We start from the raw sequence: 9,005 nt of genomic DNA, 5'->3' as shown, positions 1-9,005 counted from the left end.
AATTTAACATGTCTTTTTAACTATGTTAAAACTTTTAGAACTGTTATTGTTTTTTGTTACTCATGTTAGTGCTCTGGTTACAAAACAGCCTAGGTTTTGAGTGGTCTGTTCCAACTTTATTTTTCTTCCAAGTCCTGTTATTTTTTAAGTGCATGATTTTGCAGAACATGAGGTTTTGGAGGAGTGCATACAGTGTTTTAGTGTATAACCACTTGTATTAACAGAGTGCCTGGCATGTATAAGTTGCTCAATAGATATTTGGTGAATGAATGAATAGACGAATGATGGAATGAGCGTTCTAGTCATTCACTTAGACTTTGAAGAAGCCACAATTTTTTATGTGACAGAGATTCCATTTGCAACTAGGAAACCATTCCATATGCCCATCTGAATTTTCAGCAATGTTTTAATTTAAATGATTACCTGCTTTATGGATTTAATCCTCAAGGTAGTAGAAGAAACTTTTGAATGCTTAAGGAAGGAGAATATCCAAACAAAAAGTTCCTCCTAGAGTTTAGCTCTTTATAATACATTTTATCTGACTACATATTTTTATTTCTGAAGAAGCATGACAACCTGTAAATCAGATGGTAGCTATTTAGCTATTTGCTGTCCGGATGTACGTTGTTCTTATTTCCACTATTTCTAAATTTTGAGAACACTATTCACTAACACGCTCTCATAAAGAGTGCAGTCAATTTATACAATTTAAATAAATATATTTCAGCCAACACAATTAAAATGATCCACTTAACTCCAAGAGCAGTCAATTAATCAGCATGTACGGAATTGATTAAACATATTTTACGTGGAACGCACTGTGCTAGGAATCATGAGGAGAGACACGAAAGTAGAAAATGACCATATTTCTAGGTTTTTCAGGGTTAGCCTTCAAATATTCTGCCCTCTTATGCGCAGAAGTACCAGAGCCCCATTTTGGGATTTGGATGAGGTGGCAGCCATGATAATCAATATTCTCCACCCTCAAGGTGCTTTCATTTATTTAGGAAAATAGACACAGGTACAAGAACAAATTGAGACGGCAATACAAGTGGCACACATCAATCTCCTCCCAATGTTCTCCACGTGCCTAAGGGATCTTTGGGAGGTACATGGGGAACACTGGAGGAGGGAAGAGGTGAGTCTGGGGTAGATAGGGCATTCCAGAGCTCTACTTCTCTTTTCAAATTTGGCTTATTCATTATTTCAGTTTTTTGTTTGTTTGTTTAAGAGCCCACTTCTCGGGGGAAAATTGAGAACCACAAGCAGAATCAATAAGAACAAAGAATTGGAAGAAGGGCCAGGAATGGGATCCCTGTGAGTTAAGGCACTGTGGGAAACCATTTTAAGGAACAACAAAGAGAAACAATATCAGGTGAGCCTTGAGATTAGATAAATGAAGAGAAGAGAAAATGGTAGGCCAATAACAAGGCCCACGATTTTATATACATGCAAGAATGTACAATTGAGGCAATTAGCAAGTTAATGCTGCCCCCCCCATAAAACCAAAACAAAACAAAAAAAATGCTGCCTAAAATGTCTAGAAGTCTGTAGCAATGTTTGTTTAACCTGAATTTTCTAAAAGATTTTTAGAATGTTAAACATTTCTCACTTTGTTCACGGTCACCTCTTAAAAGCAATGGGCAAAAAATGTAGAGTTTGGGTCAGACATTTGTGGGTTAGAATTCTGCGTTTGAAACTTACAAGTCACTCAACCCTCAAGGCATTCATTTCCCCATTTGTAGAATGTAGAGGAAGCATTAATGCATGGTAGAATTATGCACATGAGGAACCATAAAAATGTGGAGGAATCACTAATGCATGTCAGAATTACATACACGGAAAGTGTAGCCCACTGTACACTAAACCCTTAATTGAACATGAATGAAAATAACCTAGTAGGTTGTAACTAAGTTTTATGTCTTTAAATTTCTGACCATTCACCAGGATATAACTCTTGCTAAATAAGAGTAATATTGGCCTTCTTGCTTCCTATAATGGAAAGAAGAAGAATAGCTATGCAAGAAATAATAATAACAAAGTGCAAGATATTGCTGGCTGTGCTGTGTGTGATAGAGGATAAGTGATTGATTTTTCACGAGACGACTGTGCTGTTTTGGGTAGGTGTACATATGGGCATGCCATTTCTTTTATTTGCTCCTTGTTCTTGTTCACCTAGACCAGGGCGTCTCAAACACTAATGTGCATATGAATCATCTGGACATCTTGTTAAAATGCGGATTCTGGGTCTGTAGGTCTGGGGTGGTGCCTGAGAGTCTGCGTTTCCAGCAAGCTCTCAGGTGATGCTGGTGTTGCTTGTCTGTAGATCACACTTTGATTCAAAGGGCCTAGGTTCTCATTTTCAGTCTTCAAAACCCAGCCCCTGGGTTCTTCCCTCCAGGAAGACTTTCCTAACCTCGACACTGTCTCAGTCTTCAGTAAAAATGCTAAGCTAAAACTGCAAGGCAACTCCTAGGCCCACCATATAAAATACAAGATTCCCAGTTAAATTTGAGTTTCAGAAAAAAAAAAAAACAAAACAACTTAGACTATTGCATGGGATATACTTATGCTAAAAATCTATCTGTTGTTTATCTGAACTGCAAATTTACCTTGGTGTTCTGTAGTTTTATTTGCTAAGTCTGGCAACCCTACCTGCTACCCACCCATCCTGCCCCATTCCCAGCACATACAATTAGATTGCTGTCCCTGAACCTCTTTTAACCAGAAATTCCAGGGCAGGCACTGCCTCACAGGTCCTTGTTTATGTAACTGTGGTAACCTGGGGCTACTTCTAACTTTTCAGTAACTTCACAGAGATAAGCTCATTGTTGATGACAGGTCTTTTTCCTGTTGGACTGTGAGCTACTTGGGAGTAAGGACTACATCTTCACCTGTGTCTCCCCTGTTTCTAGCAGAGTAAAATATGCACAGTAAATATTTGCCAAGTTGAACTGAGCTGAATTAGCTCAGATCCTGATTCGGCTGCTTTGGTTGATGGTAGAAAACGGCTTTGGCAGAGGTTGAAGGACCTTGAGGCTTTGGAAACAGGGGTAGGTCTGGGGTCAAAAAGAAACATGTTAATCTTTTCAGCAAAGATCTTTGTTCTTTAAAAAAAACTAATTAATCCAATCAAGGAATATTTGTCTACATATTAGCATCAAACTCTCTCTTAATTTCAACTAGAATAAGTACATACTCTACCATGCCCAAAATAAATTGCCCCACCTCTCCATATGACTTTTCTTCTAAAGGTTCATCTCCTACCTTTCTCTTTACTTGCCTGAGGACTAAAATCACATTCACTTAGATTAACATCATGTGGCACTTACTTTTTCTTCCTCAGTGATCCGCAATGGAGATTCGGTGGGTCTTACAGAATAGAACTAAATTTAAGGATATTGGGTCTTAAAATGTCTCCTGATGGATATTGGCCAAAGTGGCTTTCACCAATCCCTCCACAAATGTATGTTTGATTGCTTCTTTGCTAAATACTAAAGAGTCTTTGATTGTGTCCTGAAAGATGTAATCATTTCCAAATGTGCTTTCAACATTCAGCAGTTAAGCTTCACAGGGTGGAGTATAACTCCAAGGCCTCTGTCTTCATGAAAGTTACTGGTACCCAAGTCAACATTTGGACCGCTTGTGTTTTCAGGAAGGGAGGACTCAAAAGCCCCTGCTTATCTCTAAAGCTGTCTGTATCATTCAGCCAAATGGAACTGCGATGAGGTTGTACTATGTGGCCACTCTAATGTTCTCCTTCATGGAAGCTGACATAGGGGACTTTTTGCCTCCAAAACCACACTGAGTCATGGAAAGCCTGTCACTAGCAGCAATTTTATTTTAATTCATTATTCAACATTTACACAAGCTTAGGCTTCATTTGGTATATGTAATAGCTAGCAAGCCAAGTTTCTTTTATGAAAACCGAGAATCCAAACAAAGAGTAATTACTCTGAGAAGGGAAAACCACCGTCAGTCAAATAGTGCCACTCTAAATATTGACACTGTATACTTTCTGCTCCAGGTTAACCAGTTAGATCCCACTGGCCTGCAAGTATAATGCTACCTCTGGAACAAAAACTACATACAAAGATGAAGGTAAGGTATTTGATATAGGAAAATAATAGGGGAAAACTTGAAAGTCTGCACAGCAACACAGGAAGCAGAAATGAAATGGTCAAAGTGATGAGGGAAGAAAGAAGAGTGCAGACCACATTTACAAGTTACAATAATCATAGCCACCATTAGCTGGTACCTTTTAGCTACCTGCCCCCATGCTAAGCGCTTTATATGTGTTAGCTTATTTAGTACTCACACATACACACAAAGTATTTGGAGAAGTTGCATAATGCCCATTTTGCCCCACTGTCCCTGAGGTCTACATTAGCAGCTATTAACAGAGTAGAGGTCTTTGAGTCTTAAGAAATCAACTTTCAACAGCCCCTTGCTGTGGGTATCTTTATCATCCCACCTCCCAGAGTGGATCTCTGTTACCATTTCCTTTGTATTTTTCTTTTCCTTTATGACAGTTTATATTGAGCATCTTTTCATATCATGAATTTTCATGTGAAGGTGCTGGGCCTCTGGCTGAGCCCAGGCTAGAGGTATAGAAGCCTGTTCCCAAGGCAGGAGCAACTTTCTGATCCTAGAAAGCTAATGACTTTGGGTGAAAACAGTCACATGTCCTCAAAAACAATCACTTTTGACTTTCTTGTTTTAAGCAGTCAGGCCCCAACGGGATATCATGGTGGAAAGAGAATCCCAAAATATATATTCCCAGAAAATATTTGATCACATACTCCAATCCCCTCATTATGCCAGTGAAGAAACAGGCTCAGAGAAGTTAAAAACCATGCTCAAATTCACATAACCAGTTAGCCTTAAACCTAATCTGCATTCTGTTCTCCATACTAGTCTGCTAACTGGATTCTCTTATTAAGGCAATGGTAACTGGGGAGCCAAGCAAATTTGAGTCTTGAAACCCAGTTATTCTTTATTGGAGCCTCACCCTGAGCAAGAATCTAAAACTATGAATCCCCTATACACACTCCTATGCAGATTTGAAAATCCAACTAACAGACTCAAAGGTTGAGTACCATTTTCTTGCTACTGAACAGAGTTGCCCTCTTTCCCCTCATTACTGAATACTGGGGACAGCAGCAGCAACACTTCACCAGTTTGTAATAGTGCAGACTCTCCCATTGCCAGGCATCCGAGGCTATTGAAATGTATGACATTGATAAGGGAAAGAAGAGGTTTTTTCCTTCTAATACCATACATTTTATTAGAAGTCAGACATGTTTATTGTCTAAAATAAGAAAATGAGGATAATGAAATAAAATGTAAAGACATCTAAAATCTCACCATCCAGAGATAATCACTGGCAATATTTTGTCTCTCTTCTTAGGTATTTTACTATAGATAATATATGGGTATGTGTGTTTCCCTGTACTTAAGCATAATTCTCTTACCAAAAAAAGGTAGTATTACATTTTGTTTAATAATTGTTCAATTATAAATAATAAATATATTCTCATGTCAAGAAATGCACTTTGGTAGCCTGTTTGATGGATGCAGAGCATTTTATTATGCATTCAATTCATTTAGCAAACATTTATTGAGTGACTGCTTTGCCCTCAGGTACCAGGGACACAGAGGTGAATAAGGCAATCAGCAGCCCAGTGATATAACCTCATGGAGTTGTATCATGGCACCAGTCAAGGTTCTGAAGGTTGAACTTTTAGGCCTATGTAGCAGGGGTGATAGCTAGCACCCAAAATGCTGTGATGGTAGTCCAAGGATACAGTTACTTACAGCAAGGAGATCTTTAGAACTGGTTTTTAGAGAATATGATACTTTCTCATATCTCCTCTCCTCTTGCTTTCTGATCCTGTTCTTACTATAGAGTCTGATGCCTATTATGTATACAAATTCTTAGAGATTGAATGACAATTGTTATTTGATATATGAATCTGTTTTTTAAAATATACATTTTAAAACAACTTCCTTCCCAGCAATTTAATGTTAACAATCAAAAAGCATTGCACACAGGTCACCTTGTTATTATTTATACTATACTATACTATACTGTACTATACTATACTATGTTAGTCTATTCAATGAAAAACTGTACTACTGTATTCTATTCTATGGTATACTATATTGTACTATTCTAAACTATGCTATGCTATAATTACTACTATGTGAATAGCTTGTTACATCGTTGCTATACTTTTGTCCTCGCAACCAGCCTACCCCCCAAAAATGCCTTTTCATTCACTACCCTTGGTAGGTAATGTATCATTATCCCCCTTTTAAGTATGGAGAAAGTGAAACTCAGAGACATCAAGTAACCTGCTGAATATCCCAAACTAATAGCTGTTGGAGTCTGGGCCAGAATGCAGACCACTGCTATGCTTCTTACTTTAGCTACAGAGCATCAGTAAGAAAGCAATTAAATTCAAATACAAGCAAAGCAACCATGCTTCGGTGGATGAATGGAAGAGAGCAGACCTTCCTCAGTCCGTGGAGTAGCAGAAAGAGTGACAAAGAGTTTTAGAATCATAGGGGAGTGGGTTCAGATCCGAGTTCCATCACTTACAAGCTCTGTACCCTTGATAAGTTTCTTAACTTGTCAGACTCAGTTTCCTCATCTTTGAGCAGGCATTTGTAGAATAGTGGTGAGGATTAAAGATGATGTAGATAAAAGTGCCTTGCATAGGGCCTGCACGTGACAGTGCTCAAAAAGAAGATGCTGTTGGTGACAGCATCACCATCATTATTATTACCTCCTCTCAGAGGAAGGATGTTTCCTTTCCCAATCCTTTATTAGAATATTCAGAAGCTGAAGAAGTGTGGTATTGCTCATCCGCCATGAGGCTCTGTTTACATCTTGAATTACTCAAATGAAATGTAAAAACAGCTTCACTGCATCTTAAAGTGCTCATTACTTTAATTCAAACAGCACAGAGTTCCCCTCAAAATAAATGACTCTGTCCATCTGTTTATTTCTCTCTGCTAAACTGATTTCATGCTTTTCTTGGGCTGGTAAGAAACACTTCAAAGACAGCTGATGTAAACTAAGTAGGGAAGTCTACAGCCCACATTACTGGGCTCCCAGTGCCTCTGACAGACTGAGAGGAGCAAGCACATGTTATCCAGTCACTGCAGATCAGGATGCCCACCAACACAGGCACTGCCATTCTGAGGTCTACTTTAGGGAAGGATTTGTTTGGATGCTAGTTTTTTCCATTTTTACATCAATTTCATTTTTGTTTTGATAAAAGGTTTTCACATTTTGTATGATTGAACATAAGTTTATTTCTTAATCATTTAGATCATCACTGTCATAGAACACAATTTAAATCAAAATCTTGATTATAATCCATAATTAATGATTTGGGGTAAATACAAGCCAGAAAAATAAATTTTGTGGAATTGATATATAAAAATTTGTAAAACATATACATGTGTCAGTATTTTGTTACTCTTCCAAGCACTGAAAGCCCATCAACAGATCACCCAGACATGTGCAATAATTAAATTTAGGTGTCTTCAATAATTTTCTTGTTATCAGTCGTATAAAAACCATGAATTTCCATGTTTCTAAGTTCTGTCATTATCTGTCAAAACATATTTAACTGTTTGTGAAATAATTAATCTCTTTAAATATTTAGATGTGTTATATACGGACTTCTATTTACATTCTTGCCCCAGGTCCAACAAAGGTGGGAGTGGGCCTAATCCTGGTGCTCGAACCCGTTTTTCTGAGAGGGCAAGTATAAGACTGACCAGGAAGACAGGGAGGTTTTGACATGGTAATCTCTTCTTTTATGATTTTACATAGAATCAGTCTTCTATGTATCAAATGGACAAGGTTCTCAGATTGCTAAATTATATATAACTAAAAAATATGTATTATTTTTATTGATACATAATAGATGTACATATTTTGGGGGTACATGTAATAATTGGATACATTCATATCATGTGTAAAGAACAAATCAAGGACAATGTCCTTGGCGATACTTAGACAAACTTGAATTCAGTATCATTCTAACTAATTCCTAAACAGTTTTATAACATGCAGAAAATTGAATTAGGAAAATAATTACCTAAAATTTTACCATTTCTGCAAGTCACTCATTTTTACTTTTCTATATGCCACCTCAGTCCATATCATTCGTATTACTAAAAATAGTACTATGTTTTAAATTCTAACCTAATTAAAATTTTTATATTCTATTTTTTTCCTCTGTTTAACAGTATGGTGGAAGTAATTTTTTTCATGTTGCTACAGAGTCATCACAAATGATGACAAATATTTCATTTATTCCATCTATTTTGTATTGCAAATTTTTGTTGTCTCCAATTCTTTATTATCAAGTATGTTGCAATGTATTATTCTCCCTTTCTCTGCCTGGCCCTATTTGGGGGGTTACATGGTAGAACTAGTAGTAATGTTGATAGCAGCAGCAGAAGAAATCCACTATCCATTATCCAGAACTCTTGGACCAATTATATCTTGGAATTTTGATCTTAGAAAGGTCATATGATAAATATGCTATTTATCAGGCAAAACTCTCAGCAGTGTCTGAAGCAATACCTTATAATCAACCCCAGTGATATTTCAGTAGTGAAATGTGCAAATAGTCTTAAGTACAACACACACACACACACACACACACACACACACATGTTGAGGAACTACTCATTCTTATTTTCTCAAGATTTTTTTTATTAGAAATAAGTGTTTAATTATATCAAATGTTTTTTGAAATCTATGGAAGGTGCAGTAGTACATGCCTGGAATCTCAGCTACTCAGAAGGCTGGGGCAGTAGTATCACTTAAGGCCAAGAGTTTAAGGTTGTAATGTACAATGATCATGTCTGTGAATAGCCACTGCACTCCAGCTGGGGCAACACAGTGAGACCCTGTCTCTAAAATAAAAAAAAAAAAAAACTATGGAGATAATTATATTGTTTTTCTTTTTAGAGCTATT

Source organism: Pan troglodytes, chromosome 16, assembly GCF_028858775.2.
Source record: "Pan troglodytes isolate AG18354 chromosome 16, NHGRI_mPanTro3-v2.0_pri, whole genome shotgun sequence".
In the NCBI taxonomy this organism is placed as follows: domain Eukaryota; kingdom Metazoa; phylum Chordata; class Mammalia; order Primates; family Hominidae; genus Pan; species Pan troglodytes.
This window is presented reverse-complemented; position numbering follows the sequence as displayed.